Consider the following 10,922-nt stretch of genomic DNA (forward strand, 5'->3'; position numbering starts at 1 on the left):
CGCTTAGATTTTGTGGCAACTTCAACTTGTACGCCACTGGTCCGATTCTTTCGAGTATTTCGAATGGACCAATGTATATGGGACCTAGCTTGCCTCTCTTCCTGAATCGTACTAGTCCCTTCCATGGCGATACCTTTAAGAGTACTTTATCCCCCACTTGGAATTCCAACGGTTTTCTCCGATTATCCGCATAACTCTTCTGACGGTCTCTTGCTGTCTGGAGTCTCTCCTTGATGATTGAAATCTTGTCGGTGGTTTCCTGGATAATATCAGGCATTGTCAACTGTCTATCTCCGATCTCTACCCAGTTAAGCGTTGATCTACATTTACGTCCGTATAGGGCTTCGTACGGTGCACACTGTATGCTGGTGTGATAGCTGTTGTTATAAGAGAATTCAACAAGGGGCAGATGGGTATCCCAACTCCCACCAAAATCTATTACACAYGCACACAACATATCCTCAAGCGTTTGAATAGTTCTTTTCGATTGTCCATCTGTTTGAGGATGATAGGCGGTGCTATAATCCAAACGCGTACCCAATGCCTTTTGAAGAGTCTGCCAAAATCTTGATGTAAAACGTGTATCTCTATCCGAAATAATGGAAATAGGCACACCATAACGTGTAACTATTTCATCCATGTAGATTTGTGCAAGCCTTTCCATACTGAAGTCTTCTCGAACCGGTAAAAAGTGCGCGGATTTTGTAAGTCGATCCACTATGACCCAAATTGAGTCATGTCCTTTCCTAGTCCTAGGTAACTTAGTAACGAAGTCCATTGATATCTGGTCCCACTTCCATTGGGGAATCTCTGGTTGCTGAAGGAGACCAGACGGTTTCTGATGCTCTGCTTTTACCCTTGTGCATGTTAAGCATCGGCTTACGTACAAAGCAACGTCCTTCTTCATTCCTGGCCATCGGTAATATTCTTTTAGCTCTTGGTACATCTTATCAGTTCCTGGGTGGATTGAGTATCTTGAGCGATGTGTTTCCTCCAAAATTGTTGACCGAAGTTTGTCGTCCTTTGGTATCCAAACTCTATCTCTAAAGTAACGTACCCCATCTGTTCGGGTTTCGAATTCCTTCTCTAAGTGATGCAGGGTCTCGTTTTTTCAGATTCTCTGTTTTCAACGCCTCTTCTTGAGCTTCACGAATTTGCGTTTTTTAGGTTCGTTTGAATTATTATCCCCATGGCTCGTAGTCTTGACGGTTTTATCCTTTCTTTTCGACTTAGGGCGTCTGCTACCACGTTAGCTTTCCCTGGATGGTATTTTATTTCACAGTCATAATCGTTGAGAAGTTCGACCCATCTCCATTGCCTCATGTTCAACATCTTTTGGTTTAGAATATGTTGAAGGCTTTTGTGATCAGTGAAGACGGTGCATTTGGTGCCGTAGAGATAATGTCTCCAAATCTTGAGTGCAAACACYACTGCTCCTAGCTCCAAGTCATGAGTGGTGTAGTTCTTTTCATGAACCTTGAATTGTCTTGATGCATAAGTAATAACCTTGTCATTTTGCATCAGCACATATCCCAAGCCTTGGTTTGATGTATCGCAATATACCACAAAATTCTCTGTGCCTTCTGGTAGCGCTAGGATCGGTGCATGACATAGCTTATGTTTGAGCAATTGGAATGCTTCTTCTTGCTTTTCTCCCCACATAAACTCCTTATCCTTCTGGGTTAATACCGTCAGTGGTTGTGCGATCTTGGAGAAATTTGAAATAAAACGGCGATAGTAACCCGCTAAACCGAGAAATTGGCGAATTTCTGTTGGGGNGCGATAGTAACCCGCTAAACCGAGAAATTGGCGAATTTCTGTTGGGGTCCTTGGAGCTTCCCACTTCTTTATAGCCTCAACTTTGGCCGGATCAACATGAATTCCCTTCGCATTTACCACATGACCAAGGAAGTGCACCTCACGAATCCAAAATTCGCATTTGGAGAACTTGGCATATAATTACTGATCCCTTAATAGTTCAAGTATCAACTTTAAGTGTTGCTCATGCTCCTCCTTGTTTTGCGAATATATCAGGATGTCATCTATGAATACAATCACGAACTTATCCAAATATGGCCTACATACCCTATTCATTAAATCCATGAAAACTGTTGGCGCGTTAGTTAACCCAAATGGCATAACTAAAAATTCATAATGACCATAACGAGTTCTGAACGCCGTCTTAGGAATATCTTCCTTATGGACCCTCATTTGATGGTATCCGGATCGAAGATCGATCTTTGAAAAGTAAGTGGCACCTAGAAGTTGATCGAACAAGTCATCGATTCGGGGAAGAGGATATCGGTTCTTAATGGTCAGCTTATTGAGTTCCCTATAATCGATGCACATCCGAAGGGATCCGTCTTTTTTTTTAACAAATAGAACTGGAGCTCCCCAGGGTGAAGAGCTGGGTCTGATGAATCCTTTGTCGAGTAGCTCCTTTAGTTGGTCTGACAATTCTTTCATTTCCGATGGTGCCAAATGATAAGGTGATTTGGCTACAGGTGCTGCTCCAGGAATTAAGTCAATGTGAAATTCGACTTGCCGTAACGGGGCTAATCCTGGTAGCTCATCAGGAAACACCTCGGGAAAATCCCGAACTATGGGAAAATCCTGGATGTGTTTCTCTTTAATTCCTTTATCCATAATGTAAGCCATAAACGCGACATATTCCTTTTTCAAGTATTTTCGCATCTTCATACATGTTACTAACTTGAAATTTCTCTGGGACTTCTCTCCGTGCACCACGAGCGTTTCACTTTCTTTCAAAATTCGAATGGTCTTCTCAGAACAACATATCTCGGTTTGATTTTTGGATAGCCAATCCATACCCACAACTACATCGAAGCTTCCTAATCTAATTGGAATAAGGTCTATGCTAAAGTTTTGTTCAGCTAAACGTAATGTACAATTTGTGATTACGTCTTCCGTCCTAACTTCCTGACCATTAGCAAACTCGATAACGAAATCTTCTTTCAGCTTTTGCGATTTTAAACCAATCTTTGGTCTAAATTCTAGGGATACAAAGCTCCTATCTGCTTCAGAATAAAATAATATGGATGCGTAATGATTATTCAGAAGAAATGTACCTGTGACCACATTTGAGTCTTGCCTGGCTTCTTCCACCCCAATTGCAAATGCTCGACCTCGTGCTTGGCCTCCTTGATTTCCTTGGTTGACTGGTCGTGCTGGGTTAGTAACTGACCCTCGGTTCAATTTCGGGCATGCATTCCTGAAGTGATTCGGGCTTCCGCACTCATGGCATGTTCGATTCTCTCCGATCTTGCAATCTTTAGCGAAATGACCTCCTTTATTGCATCTGAAACAGATGATGCATCTCCCGCTATGGTGATAATTGCACTTGCCACACTTAGGGTAAGTTCCCTTGCCCTTTTCTCCTGTTTGAGACTGAGCCCCAAAGTTTTTTTATCACTTTTTGGGCCTTACCGCCCCTCTCGCTGTAGTTTTTCCTCACTGGCTCCTCCATCTTTCTCTTACCCTTGACTTTATCATTTGCAAATGATCCTGACCAAATAGCATTGTTGGTGAGTTTCGTTGCTAAGTTCACGGCGTCTTGAAGTGTTTTTGGATTAGCCGAAGTCACATTCCCCCAGATTTCTGGAGCTAAACCCCATACATAACGATCAATTCGGTTTTCTTCAGGTGATACTAAGTGTGGCACTAGTTTTGCCAGTTCATGAAAACGAGCAATGTATGAATCTACATCACTTCCCTTCATTTCGTGGTTCCAGAGCTCCATTTCTAACTTCTGGAGTTCATTCCTTGGACAGTATTCTTCTTTGAGCAGTTTCTTGAACTCTTCCCACGAAAGTTGGTTGGCAGCTTCTCGTCCCCTAGCTTGCACTACAGTGTTCCACCATGTGAGTGCTCAGCCTTGCAATAAACATGCGGCATATTCAACTTTATTTGCTTCGGTGCATTTGCTGATGTGAAGGACTGATTCCATACTTTTGACCCATGTCAACAATCCTACCGCTCTCTCGGTTCCGTGGAATTCCTTTGGGTTGCAGGACCTAAAGGATTTGTAGGTGCATTCTCTAGGCTCTAAACTGGTTGGTTGGTTTGCATTTAAGCCTGCTGCTACTTGGCCAATTATGTTAGGAAGGGCTGGAAGAATTTTCTCGAACACCAGTCTCGCTATTTCAGGATCTTCTCTTCTTGGAGGCATATTTCTAACGCACAAAATTTAAATTGAAGTTTGGTTACTTTCACTATTTACCACTGTATTGCATTATGCACGGTATGTTACAATCATCTAATCATGTATCCAAGGTAATAATATAATAATTTATAATAATAAAGACATTTAATCAGTAATCAATGAAATTTAACCATCCAAAGACAAAATCCCATAATATCCACAAAGAAAATAAAGACGTGCAACATAAGAGAGAAATTATTCATAAGTCACGGCTACATGCCCCAAAAGAAAATCTTAAGTTTGATCCATCAATAGCTTAATAAATAAAGTCTTCTAGCGCATCATACTCCAAATAAGTAACCCCATCACTATCGCCAGAACTCCTGCTAACACCGCCAGATAGGTATGCAACCTCCTAATCGCTCTCCTAGCGATGAAAATCAACTCCAATGAGCGATCCATCATATTGTCTTGAGTGCCTAGGGCTGCAATCTCTCCATCGGCGAAGTGTCGATAATGCTCCAACCTACATTCACACATCTCTAGGTCTTGGGTGATGCCCAAAACCCATAAATTCTCCAAGGTAGTCATGCTCGGAGAGCGCTCCGACGTGGTCCTGGTGGTAGGTGGGGGTGTTATACTACGAGTGCGTGACCGAGATGACTCCCTCACGGCTCCGGAAGGGGCGGAGAAAGACACTCTCACAGGCGGAGGAATGCACTTTCGGGCGGTGGCCCGAACTCTAACTCCGTGTGGCGCTATAGAATGCGTGGGTATAGAGCGAGGCGGCTCTGGAGTAGGTGATCGCGCCAATGATTCGGTAACATCGTTGTCACTATCATAACCGTGCTCTGAAGGATCGTAATCTCCGGAGTTCGAAAACTCATTATCTGATGACATAGTGCTGCGATATTTAATAAAATTTTAAATTATTGAACAAATCATAATAAATGTCAAAAAGATGCAAAATTTATGCAAACTCACATATGCGAACCGTGCTTTTCTTATTGAGTAAGAAGTACTTAACTTTTAGACAAACACCTAACATAACCGACCCGCGTCTCTCCTTATACATGCTTAATTAGACACAGGTGATCAGGCTCTGTCTAATTAGAGTATGCTAAGAAGTCACTCGTTCTAGTTATATTAGTAGTATGTCCGTTTTGAAATTTTTGAGACTCTTTTTAAGAAGATTATTTCGTAAAATTTTGGGTTATAGTGTATGGTTTTCTTAGAAAACCGATGTTCTCTATAACCTACAGCTCTGATACCAAATCTGTCACACCCTGCTAAAGCGGAAACACGAGGTATGGCAGGTAGAGTCTCATAGCAATAGTGTATAAACAACACAACCATACAATTTAAAATTTAATTACACCATTAACCAAAGTTTACAATTCCAAAGACAAGTTTGTATATTAAACACAAAAAGAAATTTGAAGGTGATAGTTGTGACACGACTTCTTTTAAGTGCCACCATGAGCCTTTCTTACCCCTGAAAAGCACGTCAAAACAAGTGTCAACTACAAGAGTTGGTGAGTTCACATGTTTTCATTTCACAACAAATCTTTAAACAATATTTAATTCGAGTAAATCTTTTATTTACTCGCAACACTTTCACACGAGGCACAATGTACTCCAAGTAATTTTTACGTGTTGGGCCACTACTAAACCTGCGACAACTACGCCCTTTAATACCGGACTACCTCAGCGGTGGGACTGAACTCATACCAGACTACCTCAACGGTGGGACTAAACCCCACATGTGTAGAATTCATACCGAACTACCTCAGGGGTGGGACTAAACCCCACATGTGTAGAACTCATACCGAACTACCTCAGCAGTGGGACTAAACCCCACATGTGTAGAACTCTTGTTTTAGTTAAATGCACCCCTACTCACCAGCAGAAGGTGGGATTGTCAATCCAAATAGCGCTATCCACTTGAACTATCGGCTGATACGAGTTAATAAGTAGTGTAACCAATGAGACTTTTTAATTAACCCAAACACAACTTTTACTAGTGTACAAAGTGTTAGTGCTCGTATTCACAATTTCATTTCAAAGCATAATTCATAAAAATCAATTTGTATCCACAATTTAAACACATTGAATATTGCATGCAAATCATCACTATTTTTATACATGCTTTTCCCCAATTAAGGAAGGATTTAAAAAAAAGGGGCCGTGAATACTCACTCTTTTGCAAAGCTCCGCAAATTAAAGATACGATCCGGTCACCACACGAGCTTAACGATTCCCTATCAAAGAGGAATATCCAAAACTGTCACTTATGGGTTTAAAACTACTTATGGGGATTAATAAGTCCTAAGTCCATAAGTGTCTAGTTATGTCCAACTTGATTATCTATATTCCAAATATACATAATGTCCATATGCTCGTTAATATATTAATTTATACCGGAGGTAATGCTATAGTCCAATAAAAAGATCAAAATCAAATAATCCCAAAATCTCATTTTTGGACAGAAACTAATGGTACATAAAATGATCAATTTATAGACTTCTAAAATGAGATAGTTTCCTATCTTTTAATATGGGATATAGAACTGAGTTATGGTCATTGTGACCAAATTTCATGCATTTTGGACATGCAATAATGATTCAAATAATTTATGCAATACAATATATCACAACTGATATGACAGATTACACCATGTTAGTAAAATACTCATTTAAAGAGTTCTACTAAGTTTTCTGCAGAAATTCAAGTTGGATTATAAACTTAACACTTAAATGAAACTTTTAAACTAAGAATCACTCATTTTGGATGAGTTGAGAGGAAGATATGGCACCATAAAGTTACATGCACACATTTGTCATTAGTTGATAGATTGCACACTTAACTTAATTAAATTGGTTAATGCCTCAAAACTTCATATTTTTGAGTGAAACTGGATTCATATGAACCCTAACTCATAAAAGAACATTTTAGAAGAAGAATCATACACTAAGAGCAAGTAAATAAAGAGATATTAGCATACAAAGTAGGAGTTACCTACTTGTGGTTTTACAGTTTGTACACCTAAAGTGTTTTAGGCGTTTGGAGAACAAAACTCCATATTTTCATGTGATTCTACTTGCATACAGAAGATAACTCATATAGTTAACTCTTAAAGGAAGAATCATCCTTTTTCATCGAGTTTTGAAAGAGATATGGTCATTGGAACATACATATACAAATCTGTCAGATTCGGACAGATTGCATGCTCACTTTGTTTTGAGTAGTTAAAACCTCAAATCACCACATTTTTGAATGAAATCAGTGGAATTGTAAAGGTAACTCATTAAGTTAACTTCTAGAAGAAAAATCAATGATTTTGAATGATTATCTAGAGAGTTATGGCTGTTTAAAGTAGGGTTTACCTACTGAAAAACTCTCAGATGCTCATATATAATGTTTTGAGTATTTGGGGAGTCAAAACTCAATGTTTTTGTGTGAGACCAATTGGATTACAACCCCAACTCAATAGATAAACTTTTAGAAGAAGATTCATAACATTTGAACATATTACTTTCAAGATATGGACAATTTATGTACATGCACATAATCTGTCAGCACCTAAAAATGCCATTTTTAAGAATCAAACTCACATAAAATCATGATTCTACCTATCTTCTTGAGTTCTAATATTTGGGTCATAGATTACCACCATCATATGAACATTTTTACATGTTTTTAGTGTGTAATCTCTCCTTAAAACTCAGAATTTTCGGAGGTTAGAAGATAGTAGATAGAAATGCACAAAAAATGGGTTTTTCTCCCAAAATTTGCAAGAAAAAAGAGGGAGATGAAGATATTACCTTGATTGTTGATGTGAGGGATGTAGTATCTTCAAATCCTTGCTATTTTGATGAAGAAAAAATGAATATTTTCGGCTGAAAAAGATGGAGGATGAAGATGATTTTCAAGGTGACCCTTGAGTTTTAGGGAGAGAGAGGGAGAGGAAAGTTAAATTTGAAAGGATGCAAATGGCTTGTAAATGAAGAAATGAGGCTTTTTATATGGGAATAAGGGAGGGAAAAGGGGAGGGGCCGGCCTTGGGATGGCCCAAGCCCACCCTCTATATATTTTTTTTATATAAAAACTAAAGCCCAAATGCTAAAATGCTATTTTTCTCAATTTTGACATTTTTCTTCAAATTATAAACCCATGACGGCTAAATTCATTTAAATAAAAAGGTTTTATATTTAAAACACTAAAATTTGGTGTTTTATATAAATGACGTATAAATTAGAGCATTTGACACTGTATAGGACGTTTCAGATAATTACGGGTCGGAACCGGACTTTCTAAGCAACTGCCGGAATCTCTAGAAATTTTTCGACCAAACTAACCTAACTAACTCCTAATCTTATAAATTATCTTCAATAACACTAATATAAACTTAATAATAGCTAACCTGGGCGTTCGAATTTGACAGCGGTCACAGTTAACCAACATGAACCAGTGATATGAGTTAATAAGATTAGCCAAGAGAACCCGACCCCGTGAGTCAAAATAAAGACACATCAACCTCTTATATACCTACATTCAATTGTCGATCGTTCATCTCTCTATCAATGTGGGATACACAAACTCAACCTCAATGCAAGAAATATATAATACTCAATTCTTAGGGTGGCACATCATTTCTTGTGGCACATCATTCTTGTGAATCTTACTTATTTATAGAGAGATCCCTATATATATAAAGATTTTTTATAAAGGTGACTTTTTTGCAAACAAAGGGTTGTCCAAAATGAACCAACCGCATGAGTTTAGAGGGTTAGCCAAGATGAGCTAACAATATGAGTTTATAGGATTAGACAAGAGAATCAAACCCCATGAGTTAAAACAAAGACACATAAACCTCATCTCATATATCTACCATCAATTGTCAATCTTTCATCTCTCCATCAATGTGGGATACACAAAACTCAACCTTTATGCAAGAAGTATAGAATACTCAATTCTTTTAATATATATATATATATATATAAAATAAGATTTGCTTTGAAAAAATAAGGTCATTCAAATAAGATAACCTTATGACTCAAGCCTCATGAGTTGACACAATATAAGATTTGTTTTAAAAAAGTAGGGTCATCCAAATAAGATAACCTTATGAGTCAAGCCTCATGAGTTGAAACAATGACTCTCATCATTCTTTCTTATACACACCTCCTTATTTCAATCTTTCCATCTCTCATCAATGTGGGATACCTCAAACTCAACCACAATTCATCAACACCTCAATACTCAATTCTTATGATGCCACCTCAATACTCTTGGTTCTTCCTTTAATAGTATATAGATTCTCTATTGTCATAATATCAAATATGTCATTAACGCAATACCCTAATCTCATAAAACCCAATATGATCATTGTTGACCACCTCCGAATCTGAACCACCGCGAATCTGAACCATCGTCGATCTGAACCATTACGAATTTGAACCATGTCGATCACCGCCGTATGAACCGTCGCAGACCACCATCGATCTGAAACCACTATCGACCACTGTCATCTGAACCACCACGGACCACCACCGATTTGAACCACCGTCGACTACCACCGATCTGAATCACTGTCGGCCATTGTCGTTTTGAACCACCGCCGACCACCACCAATTTGAACAACCATCGATCTAAACCACCGCCGTCACCGCCAATCTGAACCACCATCTGAACCACCATGAATCATAATGGATCTGAACCACTACTGACCACCGTCGTTTGAACCACTGATTTGAAGCACCGTGGACCACCACTGCCGACATCACCGATCTAAACCACTGTCGGTCACCGCCAATCTGAACCACCATCGTTCTAAAGCATCGTTGGCCACCGTAGAACACCACTAATTTAAACCACCATGGACCACCACCGATTTGAACCACCATCGACCACAGTCGATCTGAACCATAGTCGACCATCGCCGATCTGAACCACCACCGACCACAACCGAATTAGCTATTTTACATGATAAAGAATTAGCTATTTTGAGACAATTTTAATATCGATTATTAACGTCGTTTGGTTTATGGTTATATTTGGATTGTGTATTTTATATTGTTTTACACATTAAATAATTATGTTATTAAAGTACTTTTAGTTCTAAGAAAATTTAAAAAATTTCAAAAAGGGTATTTTGGTCATTTACCGATATTTCATTCTAATTCCAAAACTACATTATGTGAACCAAACAGATAGATTTCAATTCCTTAACATATTCCATTCTAAAATCTGCTAACTAAACAGGTGGTCAAACCTGATAACATTCCATTCCAATTTTTTAAAAGTCAGATTCCTTTAAAAGATTTCATTACATCCAAAAATATTATGTGAACCAAAAGCCACCATAGTGTTTACTTTTCTCTGCAAGTTCTATCTGAAAGCACATCAGCTACTGAGCATGTTCAGTACTCGTTGAATATTTTGTAAGTGTTTACGACTTAGTTTTTCTTTGAAGACAAGACTCAGATCAATGTAACTTCACCGATGTCAAATAACTTGCTGAAGATAAAGATTGAATTATACATGGTCTGTAGCGGCATTCTGTGATACTAATTAGTCTGAAGAAATGTAAATACTTTACTCAAGTAATGAGTTACTCTGAAGAAATCCTCAAAGATCTATCCATAATTGAGTCAATATCTTGTGTATCAAGTTCTTTGTTGATCCTCTCTCTCAGTGATTTGATGATAATCCCTTTTCCCTTTCACGTTGTATTTGTGTTTCTGTATTTTCAGTTCCA

This window comes from Cynara cardunculus, unplaced genomic scaffold, assembly GCF_001531365.2.
Source record: "Cynara cardunculus var. scolymus isolate 2C unplaced genomic scaffold, CcrdV1 Un_Scaffold_4214, whole genome shotgun sequence".
Lineage (NCBI taxonomy): Eukaryota > Viridiplantae > Streptophyta > Magnoliopsida > Asterales > Asteraceae > Cynara > Cynara cardunculus.